The sequence below is a fragment of the Athene cunicularia genome, assembly GCF_003259725.1.
Source record: "Athene cunicularia isolate RWA chromosome 5 unlocalized genomic scaffold, athCun1 chr5_part3, whole genome shotgun sequence".
NCBI lineage: Eukaryota > Metazoa > Chordata > Aves > Strigiformes > Strigidae > Athene > Athene cunicularia.
This window is the reverse complement of record NW_020799103.1, coordinates 2,362,628-2,386,089: the sequence shown is the minus strand read 5'-3', so window position 1 is coordinate 2,386,089 and position 23,462 is coordinate 2,362,628. Positions and strand designations below refer to the sequence as shown.

At 42.8% G+C, this 23,462-nt stretch overlaps 2 long non-coding RNA genes across 2 annotated transcripts; both read right to left on the bottom strand.

Moving 5' to 3' along the window:
- Positions 1 to 51: 51 nt before the first annotated feature.
- Positions 52 to 2,814, bottom strand: LOC113481303. Its single transcript, XR_003398646.1, has 2 exons — positions 2,593 to 2,814; positions 52 to 1,966 (listed from the first exon to the last, which is right to left on the bottom strand). It is a non-coding gene; the product is annotated as an uncharacterized LOC113481303 (long non-coding RNA).
- A 1,240-nt stretch (positions 2,815 to 4,054) lies between these two features.
- LOC113481304 lies at positions 4,055 to 9,544 on the bottom strand. The gene is made up of 4 exons (XR_003398647.1): positions 9,433 to 9,544; positions 7,170 to 7,338; positions 5,271 to 5,396; positions 4,055 to 4,353 (listed from the first exon to the last, which is right to left on the bottom strand). It is a non-coding gene; the product is annotated as an uncharacterized LOC113481304 (long non-coding RNA).
- Between the last annotated feature and the right edge of the window lie 13,918 nt (positions 9,545 to 23,462).

Below are 23,462 nucleotides of genomic sequence, written 5' to 3'. Positions count from 1 at the left end.
TGACACAAAAATATATTCATATCAGTGTCGTTTATAGGGGTTTTTTTTTTTACTCCGAGTATAAAAGGTTCTAAAACCTACTAAATTCATGGGAATTATTAATTTATAGACATTCTAGCTAGGATAAATGTCTTCCCTGACCACTTCAGCAATCAACAAACCATCTGAGATATTAGAAAACAGCATCTCACCCTTCTAACTGCTGTTTTACAGTGACTTCTGCAGAGCTTAGCTCTCATCCCTACACATAGGTGTAGGACCAGCAAGACCTTGGGCTTCACTTGCTACCGGAAGATAACACTGTCCTGTACGTTTTACAATCTGACATTAAAGACGGGATGAAAGCGACGGGTTATCTTTTGGTCCAGGGAAGGCAGCGTCCACCTATGTCTCTACATCAGTAGTAGCAATGCACTGAAAATCAAGACTGTTGCTGCTGACCTCTTAAGCTGGAGAGAAGTGAATCGAGAAAAAAAATTATTTTATCATCTCTTTAAACCAACCTTAAGTAATTTTACTCACTCCCTTAACACTTGGTCACAATCCTGAGAACATGACACCCAAGTTTTTTTGCTGTGGAGCACAACTGGGGATGCTCAGCCCCCCTCCCCGTGTACCCGGACGGCCTGCACGGACTGGCTGCACTACACTTAGGGCTTGTCATCATCACTTCCCCACTGAACACTGCAAGGGCTGCTCAGGACTTCCACACCTGTCCCATCCCACCTTCTCAAGGTATTTTTTGAGATCTGGAATAAAGGGAGGACCAGGGACATAATGGAACCAACCACAGTGTTAAGCCTCTCCCACCGCTGCTAAATGAAATGGGTGCAAGCCCATAGTGAACCAAACCAGGAGGAAAAAAGAAAAGTATACAACAAGATTTAATGCTAAAACCAAACATTTTACGTTTTGCACAGCTTGGCTCATTTAATAACATTAATTCAGATAGTGTGCCTGTTGAAAATTCTGCAGTTCATGTCTCTCTAGCACTGTCATTACAGTGTAGCAGCAAGACTGTCCCTAAGATATTTATGACCTTACCTTGCACATTAACCTTTTTATGACCAAAAAAACCCAACCCAACAACAACAACAAAACCAACAGTGGAATGTTACAGACACTGGAGGAGTGCCCAGCTGAGCGTATTTCAGGTGAAGCAGCAGATGGCTGCAGAGAAGGAGCTCAGCCAGGCGGAGCTACACGTGCAGTCACGATCCACACAGCACCTACCTGCGTGGGCTGCCCTTAGCTAGAGGCTATCCCAGCTGAGGCTAATCGTTCCGAAAAATAATCTTGGCCTATGAGATGTGTGACACTGGGTTTTGTAGGCTTGGATCTGTGAGAGCTTGGGGCAGAGGGACCAGCAGCAGCAAGTTTCTCCTGAAAGGAAAGAAAAATGCCATGAGTTTATAGACAATATTTTATCTCATCAAGGCTTCCCATTTGTTCAAGCTAATCTTGCAAACCCGTGCCTATTTCTGCAAGTAATTAAACCCAATGTCCTAGTTTCACTTTCATGTTTGTTCCAGTTCATCAAGCTGTTTTGTCTTTTAATTGCTCCCTTTGCCAAAGGCTACGTAGTCCAAATACACATTTAGGTATATAGGAAATATAAAACATCCTGCTGAATATGCCCACAAAATTGTCCATTAAAACAATCTGGCGTTCCTTTCACTGTGGCTCTTACTAATTTGATTCTCCATATACTTTTTTTTTTTTCTTCTCTCAGGAGGCCGTTCAGTATGATTTCCAGTCATTTCTCTTAGGCTCATTAAAGTTATGAATGTTGAAATTTTATTTTTTTTTTCCCCCACCTTGTTAATACTTTCAGCGACAACGTAGATTGCACTGGGTCAGGAATGTGTGATCCTTCTTGCTTGGGTTCAGCTTTTCACACTGGTTTTCTGTTGACACATTTTACACATCACTTGTCTTCTAATTTGATACGAAAGAAATATTTAAGCTTGTTACATTTTGTAAAAAAAACAAAAACACAAATGAAGAAAAAATGAGGTTGATTTTCTATTGAGAATAAAAGCTCTGATATACAATATGTAGAAGTATTACGTTACTGTAAACTTTCTAGTAGTGTAATAGCCACTGATTATCAGTCAATAAAAATGAGAACTGTTATCTCTATCTCCTGAAGAATACTGCTGAACTGAAAGCACAGATGTCACTCCAGTTTTGTAGACCTCAACTATCAGATCTTAGCATTGTGTGTAGCCTTTTTTTTTTTTTTCCTAACATACAAGCTGTAGAAGATTTACACGTAATTAAAAAAAAAAAAGAGAAGTTTAGGGGCTTAACAAATGTACAGTAGGACTCTGTGTGCAGCATACGATTTAAACAAAGTTCTGTTTGATTGCGTTTTTAGATTTCCTTTGTTGTTTTTGTTTGCTGTGGAATTATGAAAAAGCTACCATGAATATTTCTTACCAAAGTCTTGTGTAGATGTTTTGTAGCTGTCTGGCTAACACATTATTATTATTATTTTGGAATAAAGACATCTTTACTATGATTTTTATGCTTGTATGTGACTCTGTTCAACTAATATGATTATGTGCACCAACACCCCCCCACACTTACCAGCATAAGGAGTCGCTTTTATTTACATTTTACTCCTCTTCAAGCTAACAGGATATCAGGAGTGAGCTGGGGTTTAGTAGAGCCAGTCATTCTTTCCGCTTGGAAGTTATTTGCATGAAGGATTTTGTCATATAGTTTGTTGTTCTTTCGAAGTCACAGGGTAACTCAAGATCCTATTCAAATTACCCTGTATTCCTCCCAGGCAAGTTTTGTTGCTGCTCTTGGTTTCTAATAAAAGAGAATCTATTTAAAAGAAAGCACCAGTACCTCAACCACAGTTGGTCTGCCAGTACTGTCTGTAAAACTAGGCTGGGCAGGAATAGCACTAGGGTTAGCAGAATAAAGAAGTCCCAGAGCTGCCTCTCCTGCAGCGCCGTTCAGCTTTGGGAGGTGGTGAGCACCACCTGGGGAGAGCCAGTGCCTGAACAGTTTAGTGCTCGGGCCAGCAGAACGACGGGTCCCAAAAAACATCATCTGGTTCTTGGGGAAGTAGAGGGAGGACAATACCTAAGACACATCCACAAAGCCTCCTTAAGGAACGCCCCAGATGGGACTAGTGAGCTTAGTGTTAGGATTTATATTTTTGTTGTATCAGTATAAGCACTGAGTCAAGGGAATTGGGCCAACAGCTGAAAAAAAAAAAAAAATGTAGACAACAGCTCTCATGCTTCACTCAAACTCAAGGTATTACATAGCATTTTCCCACAAAACTTCATCAACATAAATCAAAGTTAAGAACAACAAAGAAGGCTTTTACTTAGACAGTCCTTCAACGCACTTGAGCAGTGAGTGAGGGAACCAAAAAAAACTTTCTTTCTAGAAAAGAAAGGGTCTAGATTAGAATTTTAGAAGGTGAAAGTGGTCTAATAGCATGAGTTCAAAATGCATAACGCGTTACGAATGGGAGAAGCTAATTTTTATACCACTTACATAAATACAGAGAGAACGATATGTACAGGAACAGTATTTCCAAGTGCAAACAAGCAGCTCTAACTATTTAGAAAGGTTAAGACATTTACATTCTACCCCAGAAGTTTCCATTAAGGGAAAAGATGAGCATTTGTCTTACTGGCTATTTGCAAACACATAGTTCTGCTTCTTGTTCTACGACGTGTTTCAGCTTCTACCTTAAAGACCGGGAATGAGCATAAGTATCTGTAAATGGATCATTCCTGTGTACAGAAGTAATGTTAATACAGGCTTGAAATGTCTTTACTGGAACCTGACCTATCAGAGAAATCAAATCACATCCCACTAGATGGCACTGGAAGCCAACACACAGCTGAGTGCTTGGGGAAGGGGGAAAAAAAACACCAAAAAAACAACAACCCACAAAAAAACCACCTAAGCAACAGCATCTCTAGGCACAGCACCACTGACTGCAAGGATCTGCAGTGGGTAGAAGTCAGCAGTTTTCTCTCTGTATCTGCCAGCTCACAACTGCTGACAGCGAGACCCTTACCACTGCAGCCATGCCAGGTACCTCGCGGGGAGGCATGGATCTCATCCCAACTTCCTTTAATTAGCTGCACAAATGCTAATGGATGCAAATCGGATGAGAAGGGGATGAGAGGAATGTAGTGAAACGAGCCAACATTTATTTTCTGCCCATGGAGGCACATACACCTGCGGACTGCTCTTCCAGCAGGGCATCCAGACTTTCCCCTGGAGAAAAAGCGTTTTTACGACTCTTCGGAAGCAGCTCCACCGCAGAAATCCTACAGCCCTAGCAATAAACCACTCAGCCAGGAGGTAGGAATCCTAAAAGGGAGGGCAAAGGAGGTGAGGTTTAAAGCCAGCCTCCCCCAGAGCTGTACTGGGGTGAGGGGGCTGGTGCCCGAGCTGAGCTTCCCAAGTCACCCGCGGGGCTGGATGGAGGAAAACGCCTTGGCTGAAGCCAGGGTTAGAACAACACATGGGGTTTTAAGGCTGGCGTGACTCAAAAGTCATTTTGGTGCCTAGTTTCTTCTGGAGTAAGATTTTCTGTACTCAAAGCACCTGTTGTAGCTGTGGTGGCATCGTTTTGTTCACCACTATAATGTGAAGATCATCATTTTACATGTGAAAATGGTTTCGAACTATCAAGAAATCCGAATGACTTATTACAGAACGGCAGCCCTAGCCCTCAGCTGCTTGATTTGAGTGCAAATGGGCAGCTACACCACACAGCACTCCTACCTACATAAAACCTTTTCTGTGCTCATATTAAGCGTAGCTTACAGGGACCGGAAAGCTTTTTCTCTTCTTGGAAAGCATTGTCCTTGTGAAAAGCCATCCAAGAAGAATTACTGCGTTATGTGCAATGATCCCCACACCACTAGCAAACAGCTAACTCTTTACCATTTAACATAGATAATGCAAAAAAGAAAATCAGCAATACTTATCTCGTACGACTTTTCAAGTCATGTCCAGAGCCATGTCCAGCTTCATGCTTCCAGACAGCATCACTTCCCTGCCCTCCCGTAAGCAGGACCTGCAGCAGGCACCACGCCGTGTGTTCCATCAAACACGTTCCAGCCAATAATAAGCCATACTAGAGCGAAGGCAGGGCTGCGCCCAGCAGCATTTCAAGCTTAGGACAGGAGCTCCTCCAGGGAAGCTCCCTCAGCGCCCCCCGAACACTGCCGACAATAGAGCCGGGTGGGCTGAGGGGAGCGACGGGCACGGCGCACGCTTACCGGGATGCTGAGAAACTCCTTTCCTCTGGGAATTCTTGGTCCCTCTCCGCTGTGCGCCGCGGCTGAACAGCTTAACACGTTTGTCTTCTTTCACACCCAGCCCTTTACCGTACCACGCTGCTCCCCCTGCGAGAAACCTGGAGAAATATCAAGTGAACTCATGAAGAGCAGGGCCCAGAAAGGGACGGAGGGCTGGTTAGCAGGGCAAACACACCGCTTAGGGACAGCGGTAGGTTTGTCCTTTTCTGTTCAAAATCCGAACACATAAAGCCATTTGCTGTGTCATCTAAGAGAGATCGAAACACACCTTAAACATTTTGGGTTCAAGCGGGTTTCAACAACAATGAGGTCCCAGGTTCAAAATGCTTTTTGCCTTTCTTGGAAAAAGAAATCCAAACATCAGCTTATGCCACCAGTTCAGTATGATAAATAAAAGTTTTTTTGGCTCAGAATCAGAAAAGGGAAAACAAATCTGAAAAAGTAAATTTTGGGGATCAAACAGAATTTTTAAAGCTTCATATTTTAAATATTTTAAAGCTTCAAGTACCTATTTGGGAACATTTTAGCTGCAGTTGAAATTAAAATGTTTTAAATGTTTTGTTTAATCTCACATGAGCTATTTCAAAAGAGCTTTTTCTCCTTTTTCATGTTAACGAAAATTCCAAAATTAAACCAATTTCAAGTCAAGAAGTCAGCAGCTTTGTCTATTTTGAGGTAATTTAGGAAATGTTTTTAGTGTGAATCACTTAAAGCAGAACATTTCAAATTGTTTATAAAAAATATTGATTTCCTATTTTTATCAATTAGAAAAAAAAAATCAAAATTTTAATTATCAATAAAAACAACAGGTATGCATATTATTCCAGGTAACAGTTACCAAACTGATTCTCACTTACGGTAGGTGCTGCTCTACTAGTTACAGTACAAATTTTACACTGGTGATTAGAATACAAAATACACAAGGAGCACTCCTAATATTTTTATTTTATGAACTATAAAAAAAAAAAAGCTTATTTAGGCATTTTCGAATTCTAAACGTAAAATATATCTGCAAGCAAACGTACTGTTCCTTTAAAATACTAGATTTCACGCTGAGGTTCCTCTTTTCAGTTTGTACTCGGACCCTTCAGTGAAAATTTATGGCCTGCGCCGGCTTCGAGAGCATCCTGCCTGCAACGTCTCAGAAGGGAAAAGCTGTTGGAGGAGCAATCTGTGAGCGGGGCTGTACTTCCACACAGGGCACGTGGAGAATAGGTTTACCCTTTTTTTGTATTTCTAGAAGCTGAAGTGCAGCATTTGTTCTAAATATAAAAAAAAATAACACAACCAACCAACACACGCCTGGAGCTTGGAACGTCTGTCTTCTCTATGTGCATTTATAATTTGTTTGAATACATGCACAATTAATAATTTGCCTTTAGAGCTTTTCATTTCTATGGTGACTAAACCAGACTAGCTCCTCTAACTGGGAATAACTCATTTCTGTCCTGCTGCAGTCACCTTTTTGTTTTCTATTTGTAATTAAAGAGAAAAATTACAGTAAGAGAGAACAGAGCTGATCATACAGAACACACCTCTAAAATGAGGCATTTTTGTGTTTCGTTAATTCTAGGAAAATTTCCATTAGTGCCTTGAGTTTCTTCAATTAATTGCTTGAAGCTGTTTCCAAAAGCAACAAACTGGCAGGAAGAAACCCTCCCGAGGCCCCTGCACCGCGTCTGCAGGCGGCAGCACGGGAGCAGGTTTCAGCCCCGGGACCCTCGGTTCTTCCCAAGCTCCCCGCAAAGGGCTCCAGCACGGGGCTGGGCGAGGGCACCGGGTGATGGACAGGAGCTAGCAGAGTGTTTTTTCTAGAGTGCTTTTGCCTTTCAGAGAGCTGGGAGATGCCGTCAGGCTCACCTGCACAAACCCAGGGCCGCCAAGCACCAGCAGACAACAGCGAGCGGGTCGGGCAGTGCCTGTAAAAGATGACTGGCTGCTGCGACCCAGCGGGGTCCTAGGAAATCAGGTCAGTTCTTCATGCAGCAACTGAACACAAGTTCAACTCTGGACAGAGTCCATGTGCTCTCTAAAAAAATAAAAAATAAATAAAAAAAAAAAATCAACATCATCTGCGAGCAAGATTTCTCTTTTAATTAAGACAGTAATTTGGAGCAAAATCACTTTGGCACAGATGTAAAAAAATAACTCATTGTTAAAATCAGCATTACAATACTTAAGCTTTGTGTATATGACTCACAGAACATAGCTGCAACCACAATTTAGGCATCTGAAACCTCCTCTGCATGTTTTGGAGAAGCCAGGCCCTTCAGAAATGATCCCATAAATAAGGGCAGGGAAGTGCCTGCCAGCCCCCATATGGACTGCTCCTGCAGACCAGCTCTTTCCTGAGCTACTTCTGCTGGCATGGGGTGTTGATGTTAAAGCCACTGGACACCGGGTGGGTATGACCACAGAACGAAGCAGTCCCAGCAGACCAAACTTTGCTTGTGAAACAACAAAATCTGTTCCCTCTTCCCTCCCCTCAAATCCCTAAGGACCAGAGCGTTACGAAAGCAAGAACCAGGTTGCTATGACTACTATAAATTAACATCAACTTCTCTTTAATGCTTTCCTTCTTAAAAATCTAGTTTTTACTTATGTATTTTGAGTCTGGATCTAAAATTTTTCACATCATGTTTCTGATACAGCATTTGCTAAAACTGTCCAGCTATTTCAATAACTCATTTAGGAGAACGTGTCCTGCTTTGGCCACGGTTAATTCTTCGAGCCCGCCACGAATCATAGAAGGGGCTTATCATTTGGCTGGAGGGATGTCCTCTGATTGCTAGTGAGAATCTGCACAAAGAACCACACATGGATAAACTAGACAGTTTTATAACGACCCTCAGTACACACCAACAGGCTCTAATTGCCCTGATAAGCCTCCCCTGGGGCCCCCAGGTGTACCCACCCCTAGAAGTGGCCGAGGAGGGCTCGTGGGCAAGCTCAGTCCCTGCCCGAGCTCTGCTGTGGCTGCCCTGGCACCACGCTGGCCCCGGAGCTGCGCTGTGGTGACACCCGTCCTGCTCTGCCCGACCTTGGGCAGCTCTGCTGTAACTCAGAAAACGCCAAGCCCTGAGCACAGGGCGAGTACGGAGCAGCACATGTGACAAGACGGAGAGCTGGAGGTGGGCTGGGGTGACACACAGCGCACGGGTCCGGGGAGAGGCACGATGCCACCACGGGGCCAACCTGCTTCCAACTAACAGCGCTGTGATACCCACCTCTACCCACCTGCTCTAGGAGGGCAGACAGGAGACCAAAGTTGGGTTGCAGAGCCAAAACCACTTTGTGGGACCAGCTCTCTACGCCTCCATGCTTCATCTGTAAAGGAAAATTGAGAACAATTTCTTGCCCAACTTTTTTGCCTGCTTAGATTGGGGAGTGAGTTAGATCAGGCATTGTTTTATTGTACATTGTTTAGCGCAACAGGTCTTTACACCTCTCTCATTCGCTAAGTACTGCTTCAATGTAGTGATAAAAATAATATCTGAAAACCTGATCTCTGCAAAAACAATCCTTCCCTGCAGAAAAAAAAAAAAAAAAAAAAAAAAAAAAAAGACTGACAAAGTGAATTGATCATACCTCCTTCCCAAAATAGGGTTAAGGTTGTGCATGTTTTGAATCCTATTAGTAAATTACATTACACAAGCCAACATCTCTATTTGCTGCAGTGAAATTGCAAATTAACCCCCTCTAAAAGTGGGTCAGCTCACATCACCTAAAAGATCAGCACTGTGTGATCAATCTTAATATCGTTATCGAGTAATCTGTAGAAAACCGTTTGGCAGACAATGCTCTTTGACTCCATGCCCAGGGCTTCTGCTTTGTGATTAATGGTTGTGCTATTCCCCATTTGTCCCCTGATAAGTTACACCTGTCCAGCACTTAAGCTGACTTCATCTGAAATTCATGGAAGCTTTAAAAAAAAAAAAAAATCACCAAAAGGGAAAGAACAAAAGATGAAAAATGTCGTTCTCGGTGTTTAAGGGAAAAGTTACTGGAAGTTCATATTTCAGATTTACCCCTTGACAATCACGCTTTTCAGAGTGCTTCTGATTTAATGCTTTCCAGATGTATACAATACTTTTTACATGTAAAATTCTGAACACATACTTACCCTTAAAGATTTTTCCCATGGCATTATTATCCAACCCACCAAAGGAACAGAATCTATTTTCTGCAGCTCAGACTAAACTGGGCTGGAGTCCTCCAAGTGCCAGCTGGCAAACCCGTGTAACGTATGGATAGTTGGTATTTGTGTGATGCCATTTACTGAAACGATATACTTCTGTCCCTCGGTATTTTCTCAAAAGGTTATTGACTGCATCATGGCTGAGTGATTTACTGCCACAGGTGAGCGTTCCTCCCAGCTCCTGCCAGTGCTGCAGTTCCTCGAGACACAGGAGGCCAGCAGAAGGCTCTTACGGCTCAAACTCTCCCCTTCAAGTGGGGCTTATACATGTTTTGCCAGTTATCAGGCCTAGCATAAAGGACAGAGCCAGCCTAAGGATGAACCAATAACCAGACTGGACTTGACACAAAAGGGTCAGTCCATGGGTGAGCGCTGGGGGCACAAACCAGTCACTCGGGTTACGCCTAATCGACATCAATCCCAACGACCCCAACAACGACACCGCCCGACCAGCGATGGTGCGATGAACAGTGACACAGAGTCTCCCAGAGAGGGGACGGGAGACAACCAGGGCAACAGCCCAACACATCAGACCAAGGCAGCCCCGTCCCGAATCCCTACAGAGCCGCGTTTACAAAAGCCAGACCTGCCTGGAGCCCAGTCCCCGGGCGGCGGGAGGTCCTTCCCCAACAGGGAACTCTGCCCAGGGCGTCCCCCTCGCAGACAGACCCTGCCCTGCTCCTGCGAGGGGTCCCCGCTGTTCTCCTGCGGGGGACCCCTGACCTTGGGTGACTCAGTGTGGGACCCCTGGGGCTCCTTGACCCAACAGCTCTGTCTGCCAGGCCGCCCCACCCTGGGGGGAAGCCTAAAGGGAACCTCACCCCCCTTGGGAAGGGCTGGGGGGATCAAACACATGTCAGCCTTCGTGTGGGCTTGGGGCTGAAACCCCGGCAGTTCAACACAGTATGGACTTCATTTGGGGTTAAATACAACTGTGAATATCATTAATGATTAATATAACTTTTTATTCCAAAGAATCATTATTATTTTTATGCGTTATTATTAACGTTGCTTGTCTTTTCTAGGCTCAATATTTTACCTAGCAGCTGAAAAACTAACAGCCTCATGATGCTGAGCCCTCGCTCTATGTTTCTACAGCAGACAGCATCGCAGGAAAACCCTCCGATCAAGGAACATTACAGTTATTAGTTGAATCAGGACCTCTGCTTTTTTCCTGTATAACGGATCCAACTGCATCCACGCAGTATTTTACCATTATAATATCAGCGCCCTCAGGAGTAACGAACACTTTGAAATACTAAGATCAGATGGCTTTCCACCCCAGCAATGTCAGCTTTCGGGACGTGTTGAACAATCCTTTTTGTAGGCCACCGACTTGAAGAAGTCACAGTCGTACGGACCACGAGGAGCAGAGCCCTGCCTTCCTGTAGCTAGCGTTTGGAAGAAACGGCTTCTGCTGACTTCAGTCGCCCGTTTTTCTGAATTGGACCATGTGCCTCTGCTACTATTCATGCAACCAGGTCGTGCCAAAATTCCCAGCCTACTGCTGTTTGCCCCCTTCCACCTGCTTGCTCCTGCCTACAGAAGAGGTTTCCAGAATTAAACTTGGTCCTAAAAGGGTTGGCAAGGAAGTTTAAGCCTTCAATTTAAGCCTGCAATTAAGTCTTTAAACTGATATTCGGATTCTAAGCCAGTTAAGTGAATAAACAGCTAAACTAGAAGAGTTTTCATACTATACCCTTGAATTTGTAGATAACTGGGGGGTTTGGGGGGAGAAAGGCGTTATTTAGTTGGGGTTTTTGTTGATTTTTTTTCTTTTTTCTTTTTTCTCTCCTTTCAGAGAGGTAGGCCAGGAGAGTACATTGCACTTCCCCCCTCCCCTGGACATTTTATTGTCAATGCTGCACACCCAATTATTTTTATTTTTTGGCTTGCTAGTTTAAAGGCTCCTTACCGTTAACATCCCCATGAGTTAAAATAAAGTTTTGGCCTCAGTTCATTCATGACATAACTCCAATGACCGTGGAAAAACAAAGACCAATTTGTTCTACAGCATTCTTTAAAAAAAGTCATTAAAATACCACATAAGTTTTTAATGAGTTGTAAAACCAAACTATTGCTCACCGATAAAGAACAAGCAAATCATAAAAGGAGGAATCACGTAAAGCCTCATGAATCTTGATTCAGGCCCTAATTCCTAGGTGGTTCAAAGTACAACGTTTTTTTTCCTGAGATTTCAGAAATCCTATTTTCATTTGGATCACTCCAAGGCCACAGAAATACTTTCTTCTTCTCTGGCTTAATTTTTTATCCTTGTCTCAACTCCCAGAGCCACAAAGTGCAGGGCAAAAACTGCATCTTATTCATTAAACAGAAAGAGGAAATAAATTCCAAAATATGCTGCTTTTCCCTCAGAATACAACCAGAAAGCGTCGCTACTTCATGTTAGCTGATACATACAACTGATGCACCCCACCCATTTCTGTCTTTTGCCAGCTCTGTTCAGTTTACATTTTGGCCCTGCACATATTGCAATCACGCTAAACTGTGAGCAAACATGAATGCTTTAATGGCAAAATACTACAAAATCAATTGTTAAAAAAAAAAAAAAGTGAGGTGGAAAGAAGCTCATCCATCATAGTAAGTACTAGAGAGGTGAGAGTCTGTAGCAGGAGGTGGTGGAGATGTTCTGCTTTAGACAAGGGAACCACCACAAAAAGGCAGCAGGTTCGATCACCTACTCCAACATCAGCCTACACTTAAGGCCAGGCAAAATTTTTAAGCTGTCCTAGAGAGCGATGTCATGCAATAATCAAACCACTGCAAATACGGCGCCCGTCAGCGTCAGTTTGTTTTTATACCAAACTTCTACCCCACCCTGCGATGTGATCAGAGGGAAAAGGGCTTCAAACAAGGACAGAAGAATCTTGTACTCTTCAAATGCAACACGGGCTTTAATGCAAAACTTAAAGGTCTTCAAAAGAGAACCACAGCTTACACTTCTCTAGAAGAAGAGTTGGCGGAAAGGAGAGTTGTTTTCACAGAACGCTGTCAGCATGGAGACAGTGCAATCCTAAAAAAGATAGTGGGGAAGAACCACTAGTCCTCTCCAGTAAAGGGCCGTGATGGGGTGTGGCGGATAAGACATTCTGCCGGTATCTTAAATCCCAGATAAAAATCTGATTCTATACATACGACTCCTGGCATATTGAGGTAGGAGGGGGTCCATCTACTTTGCTTTCCGTTGCTCACAGCAGAATTGTCTACTATTGCAGCCTCTGAATTCTTTGCAAAGGCAGGGGAAGAGGAGGAAAGAATTACGCTAAAAGGAATAGACGGACCTATAAAGATTTTTTTTTTCATATCAATACAAGAACATATCAAAACCATTGGAAAACAGCAGAAACTGAATCACAGCTTCTTTATACGCCTCCTGGTGTTGTTTCTCCTATAAGAACGGTCCCGTGTATTCCTCATCCAGCTCTGCAGATAATTTTAATCTATCAAAGCATTCACAGATTGAAGACCGTTATCTATACGCAGCCTCTGCCAAATTACGCATCTTCACGTACACTCCCATATGTTTTGTTCAGTCTGTTATTAAATTAATCAAACATGGCAGCTACTACTAATGGCTTGCTTTAATAGGCTGCATCCATCACCGCACGGACAGGGTTTGTGCACGCTGCCTTTGCTCAGCCGTGGGCGTGTTCACACTTGCCCTCCTGTGCGGCTCGCATCTATTCTCTCTCGCCACTCGTCAACGGGCCCGTATTTATCACCGGCGGGAAATGCAGATGCGGGCAGCGCTAGACTGACATACTGACTTGCCAGATTCGGTGCCAAAACAATGGCAGAAATTTCACATTCGCTAAATCCAAAACGTGGATTTTGCAGCTTTCAAAAAACCACCCAAGTAACTCCGTCGCGTTTTCCCAACTGTTCAGATGCAGTTACATTTTCTCCCTAACACTGAAACGGCTCTTCCAGGGCTACAGAAAAGCATGCTGATAAGATTATTTTCATATTTTCAAGCACACAGTAACACACTAAACTCTCACATTCTACACATCTCCCCTGTTTTCAGTGCGATTTGATTTTGGTTGGCAATTGATGTAACAGTGGCTTCAGCTTAACCCTTCCGAGTGCATCCACCATTCTGGTCAGGATCATAAGTAACAGTGCTCCCTCAAAAACCGAGTAACATACTGGACTGAAATATTCACCCGTTATATACATATTTTCCACTCAGACAGCTTCAACTATTAACTTATGAAAGCCTTTAGTGCATGGAAGCGATGAGATTAAACGATGCCTTTTGATATACTTCTTCCCTTCCACCTCAGAAGACGGGTATTAGCTAAAGCCATTCATTTTATCTACAGGGATCTCCATAATGCTTTATCTGTTAAACAATTTCATTAAATTCTCCATCCCTAGCAGAAATAAGGTGCAATTTCAAACAGCCAGGGATTTTAGCTACCTTTATCACTCCTGAGATGCAGTAAATCCATGTTTATTCAGTCAAAATAAACCAGATGATCCATATGTTAAAATACCTCCCAAGATGTAACTAGCTGCTCATGAGGTTGGACTCGTGAAGAACAAAACGGCCTTTTCTCACCACTGCCGCTTGTCACAGCATCCGGGAAGTGCTAGATACCAGAGAAATACTGACCAACATAGCAATAATTACGATTGCATAAATGGAAGAGAGTTTCGAAACAGCAGGGCCCCTATCGGCACCAGATCTCAAGCCCCGTCACACGCTTCTCCCTTTGACAGACATTGGTTTCCTAAAACTGAAAAAGAGACGAGGCAGCTTGCATAGCACCAAGCAAATTAGGGAATATTTCTCCTGCCAAACTGAGAAAGTGGAGGTGGAAATCTCTCTGCTGTGGTAAGAACATCCATAATTCTGGCGTTTACCTAAATTTTCAGAGGCTGACTGGCTTTGAAAACATATGCTGCAGTGTTGTGTAAAGCGGGTTCAGGAGGTACTAGCTGATGGTTTGGAAGACAGACAGCGTTAAATATTATGCCTTCTATAGAAAACATAGGAGGCAGAACTAACTACCTACTCTTCAACAATTCAAAAAGATGATGATGTGCTGTGCATCCATCAGAAGTAAAATTTTACTTGACTGTGAAGGAACTGCATCCTCCAGGCTCATAAACCAGCAGGAAATAATGGAAAAAAAATATTTGTGGGAAATTCAACTGCCTGGTTTTCATAAAGTTCAGCATACATACACATTGGCCTTGAGTACCACAACGAGATTACATACAACAGAGGTATTTTTTGAATCCAGAAAGACAGTTCACACCCCGCGGCCCCTTGTAGCAAGACGTTCACACATCCAGGCCTTTTATCCGGATTATTCTGGGGGTGCTCCGCATGCACGACTCGGGGAGGCAGACGGGGCTGAGTGAGCTGAGCTTCCCTCGGAGGAGGTTATCTGACAAGGAGACCTCACGCACACAGAGAAGCTATTGATCCGAGGGGGAAAAAAGGATTATGCCCCCTAGTTATAATCCCCGGTGGGGTCTAGGGCTGTTAAAGTTCTCATATCATTGCCTCAGGGCAATGTGTGATTGGTTTTTTTTTTAAAAACTTTTTCGGGGTCTTTTCTTTCTTTCTGTAAATCAAACACATGATTTTGTTTCTTCTACCAGTCTCACGTACACAGAAAGTTTTCATGATGCCCACACAAGTGTTTTCATACTGAATATTTAAATGCAATAACAGTATTCACTTCAGTTATTACAGCAAATCATAACGTCATGAGGACGCACGACACTTCTTAGGATCTAGCAAACGAAGTTTTAGTCAAGTGAAGTTTTATAAAGAACGTAAATACCACCCTTAGAACAAGTTGTCATTTTGTTCTGACAAGTGCTCATAGCAGCAGGATTTAACCAACCCCTGTATCAGTCAGTCTTCAAGGAAAGCATCCTCATCTCCAGCAGCACACTGACTTCCCATCCACCCATAGACGAAAAGCTCATTGACTTGAAATGAATTAATATAATGGAGAACTAACGACCCCCGAAAGCTTTCGAAGGAGCTGCAAGTAAATGATATTGAGCAGAGATTAGCAATGGAAGCTTCTGTACTTCTCCGAGTAGCTGAGTACAGCTGACAACAGTAGAGTAAGGAAGCCTGTTCCAAAATCTAGTTAGAGACGAAGATTGAAATGTAACAGCTGGGTTCAAGGAAATGAGAACAGAAAGAAAAGTACTATTCATTTGCACATACCCTTGGTTTTTTTGAAGCCCTTATTCCAGAAAAAAAAACAAAACAAACCTGCTCTCCAAAGACAGTGTTCACCATGGCTGCTGGGCTGGTTTGTTAAGATGCTGGCTGGAGGTCAGCACTAAGCGTGGCACCCTGGCACCCACACCTCCAGCCAAAAGACCTTCCCTCTACAACTTAGATGAATCAAAGGTTTTTTTTTGTTTTATGCAACGTTTAATATATTATTATAAATTTTTCTGAAACACTTCTGAAACATTGACATAATTCCCCTGTATTTATTATCTGTCTAGGATGGCTCTTCTCTTTCCTCATACACATATCATCTTGCATAATGAGTTTAAGAATCAAATTCTGACCTCAATATGAGTATATTATTACTCTGTGTAGAACAGAGATGTCTGAGAATAAAAGATACAGGTTAATAAAGTAGTTGTACAAGGTCTTTTATATCTGTGTCTTTCAATCTGAAAAATAAACGAATTTTTTTTTTTTTTTTTTTTAGATGCTCTTCAGCTGCCGACACCCTGACAAACCTGTGACCAGGATGTTTATTTCCCCCAGGTCCCATATTCTGTGAAGCAAACCTGTTTCTGAGGCATTACATTGTAAAAGCACACCTCTGACACGAGGGTGAACCCACAATACACACGGTATCTCCAGCCCAATGTTTGCCTTCCTAATTCCGCATTAGGGAACAAGGGCTGCACAAAGCTCTTCTGCTCACCAATATTTTATCTATTGGAGCTGGAGATGCCCCGTTGCTGCCTGCATCCCTCTGCCCAGCTCGTCACCGAATTTCCTCTTCTGCTCTTCTTACATCTAACCTGCTCTTGCCTTTGACCGTTTCCTACTTTATTTTACCGGCCATCCTTTTTCATTCCCCATGGTTTCTGTACCTAAATGGATGCAGCTGAAGGGTAAAAGCACTCCAAAAAGATCAGGATCTTACACCGTAAGTCAGGACCACCTTTGCGTTCTTGTCTTCTGATTTGTCTGCTCTATTGCCCTGTGCCGTTACACATACAAGAACATACCGTTACACGAGTTTAATGCAGTAATAAAACTCTTGCCTCCTGTATTATTCCCGTCTCCTACGTTCGTGTCCCTTTCTCTCGCTCATTCTTTCTGCTTTGTTTCCCGCTCTGCATTCCCTCCAGGTGGAAGAAGGAAACCGGTTTGATTATTTTTTGCCACTTTAGGAAAGATAGATTCCACCTGCATAACGTTACCTTTCATGTTTGGACAGACACTGAAGATAGCAGAATTTAGCTCAGTCAAAATTTCACTGTAATTCAAATTTGTGCATGTGAAAATACCATATAGATGGGAATCCATCACGTCAGTCTTTGATGCAGTAGGAATTCCTACATTTTAAACACTAAATATTTTCTGAAAGGGAAAAGCTTTCCTCTTCATGATCTGAGCTCAACAGTAATTGCTGAAGCTACACCAACGAAGCACGGAGGCACTGAAATGCTTAATTATGGCTTCTGAGCACTGCTCAAATACCAGTATTTACCTCTGAGGCTGCAACAAAATTGCATGTTTCTGATCTGGCAGAAAGAGCCTTCCAGAGTCAATATTCATATTGCTGTGGGGAAACATATCTAATCTCGACATAATCTCTATATAATTTTTATTATTATTATTTATAAGACAATATAGTGGGTAAATAACAGCAGCTCCATCTGCATGCAGCCTTAATGAGAAGCCGATTTCAGAGAGCAGCGATTCCTAAGTCAGACTCCTTAAAATGAAAGGGTGAACACAACGGCCTCCCGCCACACTAAGCAGAGCAAGATCTGCAAAGCCTGTGAAAAGTCCTCTTTGAACTCTTCCCGAGGTTAAACACACGCCTGTGGGCTCAGCACCGAGTTGCTCCTTCTCTCCAGTTCATGTACATCATTTTTTACTGAATAAAAACATTATCCCCAGACAAGATCAGGAGGGGTTTCTACTTTAAGCACTGCACAAACACGTCCCTGGAACAAAATTATACTCCACCAAAAGGTTCTTATTTAGACCAACAAGCTAGGAAAAGAATTGGAGGGAAGAGCGGGCAATGGAATGCATTCACACAAGCGTTAATAGCTTTAAATAGACTTCTTAACTCTTAGCAGAAAACAATATTTCATGTGTCTGTAGCTTCAGTAACATTAAAAAGTATTAATTTTTCATTAAAGAAAAATTTGAACCTGAACAAACACACAGACCCAAGATATTTAATGAAGAACAGCAAGGTAGCAAGTTATCTAAGTAAGTATTTACGATCATTTAAAGCCAAACAAAATGTTAAACATTTTCTACCAATCGTTCTGAAAAACCCTTACAGCAGCTCCACCAATTCCAGCGAGATCAGTCTCATCATTAAGAGTACACACTGGCATGGAGATGGCTTGGCAGCCAGGCATGCCTTGGACAAAGAAAATAATTACATTTAAGCTAAGTTCTTGGGTTGTTTTCTTTTGTTGGGTTTTGGTTTGTTTGTTGGTTTTTTTTTTTTCAGATGGGATGTCCAATCTGAGGATTGCGATTGCTCTGTCAACATTAGCAAAAGTAACATCACACCCCAGCTAGTCAAGATAAAAGGTAAAGCATTTTCCTGATGGGGGACCTCAGTGACAGAAACACGAAGGTTATAACCCCACGAAAATTTCACTTCTGGGTAGTGACCTACAAACCGCCCTTCGGCTGTTATCAGAACAGGCTGATGAGTGACACTGCGCACGTGTCTGTGTGTAGGAGCGGGACCCTCCATCCCACGTCACCGAGCGTTCGTGCAGTTCGTACAACGGAAAAATCTGCTTGCAGTAACGCTCTCAAAAACCCACTAGGCATTTTTCAATGAAAATATGATTTCACCTCAGATCTGACTTCCAGCCCTAATCTTATGACTAGCCCTGATGTGATATTATATTAATATTCTTTATGTCCAAGTAATCGTTTTATATTTCAATAACATTGTAATCATAGTGTGGGTTTTTTTTTAAAAAAAAAAAAGATGGATGGAGCATTAACACTGCTCAGAATGTAAAGATAAGCATTCATTATAGCAATTCTACATAATGGGAATTATTAATTTGGCAATACAATTGCTCAGGGGTTATGTCATTAATAATTATGTGATTATAATAAATTGCAGTTGTGGAGAGTGGCAATAAAACAGCCTTACAGTGAAAAAAATGCAACTACAGTGTTTGTGCTTTTTAAAAATTTGTTATAAAGTCAGTTTATAGACTAAATTTTGTTAGCTATTTCTTTTATATCTGTATCATATGTGCCTGTGTTCTCTTTTTATTACTCCTGTTGAAACTACGTTATAAAAAGGACCGAGGAGAAATAAAAACTGGCAAATTTGATGCAACTATAAATGATATATTCAAAGCGAAAATATCTTACCCTCTTAAAAATTACAGCTTCCGCATTAAACTAGTCGTGGTCTGTCACTGCTCTGCCTCCGAATAATAAAAATATGCAGCAGACACATATCTGCATAATTATCATCGCTTCCATAAACACACACCAGCTTAATTTAAAGACCAGTAAAACTTCAGCAGCATTATTCTCCATACTTAGAGGCACGCAAGGGATTTTTTTTTTGCAGGTGTAGTGTCTCAGAACACAATCCTCCAGCCATGAGGGCATTCTCTTGCTTACACAGGAGCACACACCCGTGGTGCACACAGACTGCAGAAGTGTAACAGGCTGAGTACCGAGAGCCCCCTACTCCTCCTGTCCAAGTATCTTTTTCCACTTTCTAGGCATGCTACTTCTTTTGGAGACTGTTCTTTTCTTTCTTAGATAGGAGGAAAAGATAGAAACCCCCACAGCTTCAATACATCTTTCAACTATAGTTGGTGTAATAAAACCAACTACCTATCCCTACAGTCCGCCCTGGTCCTGGATCCTTATATGATAGTTGCTACAGAAATACACTCAGTTCAGATGCTCCAGAGTTTTATTCTCTACAGATACGCTGAAGGAACAGGAATACACTTTCAGATTCCAGTTCACCTCCCAGGCACAGTGGGTTTTTTTAGGGCTGACTTTTTACAGAACAGTAAGACAGCCCATTAAAGTTAAAACGAAAGAAATCTGAAACCAGCAGCTGTTTTCTCACGTATACAAGGGGATTTCAAAAATACCCCAGCACAAGAAGCCGAAAGAGCAGGAGCTCTGAGCAAAAAGCCATGACTGATGTGGAAGATTGACAGAGAAAGACAGAGCTTGCCAGACACGGGCACTGTTTCATGGTTCTCTCCTTACCACACTTCAGTCACATTAAAGTACTCTAAGGGACTCTAAGCAGCCTGCTGGACACAAAAATTCATTTTTCTAGCAGTAGACCAGCAGAAATTTGAAATGCTGTACCATTAGTCTATGAGCACGTCAGATTACATAACGGATGTCAAAAACCATTCTATTAAAAATTATCTATGTTGTTGTAACAACTACAATCTCCGCCTAGCTAACATTTGGAACAAAAGTATGAAAAGCAAATACATTTATGATCATTTAGATCACTATTGTCTGCTTCTTTTCTTATGGAATAGGGAAATATTAATCCCCATTTGTGAGAGACGACTTGTAAAAACAAGTCCTGGAAAAAAAAAACAGGTCTGCGAGAAACAAGGACTGAGCAGAACAGCCTGAGGAGGGGATGAAGGTTACTGGGGAGTGGAGGCTCTCTGAGCTGAGCCGTGCCTCAAACACTCCCAAGTACGGAAGCTCTCGCCATGGGGTGGGTAGTGCGGAGGTGGAAGCTGAGCAGGCTGCCCCAGTAACCCGGGGGCAGGTGGAGGGGGCAGCCCTGTGGAGACAGGACGGTTCTGCTCTGGGGCACCTGGGCAGATTTCGAGGGGCATCCGTCCAGCGAGTGACCTTTGCTTCATTATCCACCATAAAGTTAACACCCCTGGATACACTAACGAAGGCTAACAAGATCATGCTAATTACATCATCCCAGGAAACACCTCACCCCTCCCCATCCATGGGATACGCAGGTGTGTGGGTCAGCCGGGGGGATGGACGGGGGGGGGCAGAGAGTGAAGCGAAGGAGGCTGATGCCTCCAGGACCCCCCGCTGACGGATCGACCCAGGAGCCCAGACCTGTGATCTCTACTCCTCTGTTCTCTCCATCTCCTTCCTTTCCTTTTTCCCCTTTTCCTTCACTACCATTAAGAAATACAAGGCACACTGTATTGCTTGCCACAACTCACTATAGACTTAACCAACTATCGTGTATCCAATTAGTACATTGTGGAAGTTAATAAATGTTTGTCTCACCATTGTCCACTCCATCGGGGATTTATGAATCTGAGTCACTTGTCTCCCTCGTCTGAGCAGGACGTGACGCTATTTTACAAATGGCAAACTTCAATGAAAAATACTTCGTGATGAAAGAGTAGATCTCCTGAATTCCTGACTCTTAATTAAGCCCATGTCTACTGGGAAAAGAAGAGAAAGAACGATTCCCTCTGCTACAACGGCAATACCACTCTGAAGTAGCAGCCATCTCCTTAGGGTCGATACTTCTCTTTATGAATAGATAGAACATAAACAGTCTTGCAATTTTGAATAGCTCAGCAGAAATTAAACTTCTGCATGAATAAAAACGATTTTGATCATAGCTCCAGACTTTGGCCAAAAGATAAATGAACCAGTTTCCGCAGACTGGAACAAGTGGAGGAAAACATATATGCCGAACGATCACTGAGGAAATGGAAGCTCAACTCAAGATCGCTTCAAACAATTTTCTGAAAGGTTTCAGCAAAGGTTATACAGGATTTCAAACACAGAAAGTAAACAGGACAAGAACTGGCATTATTGCTGGCATTTCCAGCGTTTACTAATTTGAGTGCCTAAATACTGAGACCTGTCTGCATAATTTCACTATTTAAATCCATTGATGGAAGGTGCATTGACATTTCAGGTCAGTCAATTTGCTTTTAGTTCAGAAATAAGTTTTCAAATTCTGCTAAGAGAACAGCGAGGAAAAAAAGAAAAAAACAGGAAGAACAGATTATTTGTGATTTTGCCTTCTGTTCAAGCAGGGTAGGTTTGTTTTTTTTTTTCATACTCCATCGAGGAAAAAGAGAATATAACGGTTCGAGCACACAGCAGTGACGTGGTGCCTAGGGTGGGTTTTTTGACCTTGAACAGATCATAATTTCAGTATAGCTCAGATTCTCTTTCTTCCCATGTGAGGTTTGGAAGGACTTCAGTAGGGCACACAAATATAAGAGAGAACTCTTGGAACGAGAGCTCTGAAAACCGGAAGAAATCCCCCATTATTTGTAAAGGTGACAGCTCACAATACATGAAAACAAAGCTAAACTAATCCTTGATAAGGAAAAAATGCAATACTCTTAATTTATAAAAAATCCAAATCAAATTATTGCTCATACAGCATGAGGCAAATTTCATAAAGCCTGGAGGTCAGCTCTATCAGTAGCACATCGAGCACGTAGTTTAAAAAGATCATTTATATGATTTTCTTTGAAATACAGATTGTTGGTCTTTTTATCAAAGCCTATGGGAAATTTTGCCAATGAGATAACTGCAAAATTAACAGATTCAACATGAAACTTGATTAAGAACAGGCCACTTGATTTCAGTTGCGTTGCTGGAATTCATGTGATTTTGGGAAGAATATTTCGTGTGAGCAGAGTATCTGCTGGACCGATGAAATTCTCTTTAGGTTCACAAATTTCCTTCTGATGAACCCATGAGAGATTGGACTAGGAAAAAGCACCGAAGAGGTCATCCAGGAAAATACTGTTTGCAGTCTTTTTCTTAGCACCCAGACCACCCTGCAACTGTGCATTTAGAAAGCACAGAACTAACAGTGCGGGTTTGTTTCTGAAAGGAAAAAAAAAAAAAAAATTAAAAAGTTGATGTCCAGCACTTCCAGTTTAATTTGCCAGATGATCTCGGCTCACAGTAGGTAAGTCATGGCCCAAAAGCTCTTTTTCACTTAAGATCCCTCCTCTGAAGGGTTCTTTCCTTCTGATTAAAGACTTGAATCTTTAAATTGCCCCAATTACAAGCTGCCGGACAACTTGCAGACCTAACCAAAGCATTTTTGAGAGCATCGTTAGCACAGCATCCAGCACAAATACAAACCCTACAGCAGCCTCCAAGACATAAACACCCGGGGGCAGGGAGGCTGCCAGTAAAACAGGGGATTGGGCTGCGACAGCGCCCGTTTGTCCTGCCAGTGACCACACCGTCAGTTCAGAGAGCATTTATAGCCACAGAGCAAGTTCAATTTTAGCTTTAAGTCATTGTTTTGCCAATTACCAGGCCTAGCATAAAGGACAGAGCCAGCCTAAGGATGAACCAATAACCAGACTGGACTTGACACAAAAGGGTCAGTCCATGGGTGAGCGCTGGGGGCACAAACCAGTCACTCGGGTTACGCCTAATCGACATCAATCCCAACAACCCCAACAACGACACCGCCCGACCAGCGATGGTGCGATGAACAGTGACACAGAGTCTCCCAGAGAGGGGACGGGAGACAACCAGGGCAACAGCCCAACACATAAGACCAAGGCAGCCCCATCCCGAATCCCTACAGAGCCGCGTTTACAAAGCCAGACCTGCCTGGAGCCCAGTCCCCGGGCGGCGGGAGGTCCTTCCCCAACAGGGAACTCTGCCCAGGGCGTCCCCCTCACAGACAGACCCTGCCCTGCTCCTGCGAGGGGTCCCCGCTGTTCTCCTACGGGGGACC